The 595-nt window shown below is 35.0% G+C and overlaps 1 protein-coding gene across 4 annotated transcripts in view; it reads left to right on the top strand.

Annotated features, from left to right (window-relative positions):
* The window catches only part of LOC106867639 (putative uncharacterized protein DDB_G0277255), a 167,943-nt gene that overhangs the window by 117,250 nt on the left and 50,098 nt on the right, over positions 1-595 (top strand). The window lies entirely within an intron of this gene.

Here is a 595-nt window from a genome sequence, read left to right as displayed (position 1 = left end):
ATATATATATATATATATATATATATATATATATATATATATATGTATAACAAATAATAAATGAGTATATGCATATATACGTACAGGTATGTGTATATATGCATGTATGTATGTGCATATATATTCATGTGTATGTATCTTTGTGCCTGTGTTTGTCCCCCTCGTGACCGTTTGACAACCAGTGTTGGTCTGTTTACGTCCCCGTAATGATAGAATAAGTTCTACGCTTAAGAAATAAGTCTTGGGTTCGATTTTTTTCCATTATAAAAAAAAAATCTTTTATGGCGGTGATCCAGCATGGCCGCAGTCAAATGACTGAAACAAGTAAAAGAATAAAACAATATAACAGTAACATCCACCCCTAGGGGTCAGCCACACTTAAGTGGAAATATACTGCACTTTATCGTGCAGTTACTGTTAATACTTCATTTAGAGAATTAACATTGCTTGTTTTCACCTTTTCGATATCAGTGAAGAATTTCACTGGAAAAGTAGATATAAGATTGCCAGGATTTTGTCTCTCTCACCAGGGTCAGTGGCTGTCGAACGCCGACGAAGGGAAATAACACTGAAATCCGGATCCGTTCGTGCTACA

The sequence above is a fragment of the Octopus bimaculoides genome, chromosome 3 (assembly GCF_001194135.2).
Source record: "Octopus bimaculoides isolate UCB-OBI-ISO-001 chromosome 3, ASM119413v2, whole genome shotgun sequence".
In the NCBI taxonomy this organism is placed as follows: domain Eukaryota; kingdom Metazoa; phylum Mollusca; class Cephalopoda; order Octopoda; family Octopodidae; genus Octopus; species Octopus bimaculoides.
This window is presented reverse-complemented; position numbering and strand designations above follow the sequence as displayed.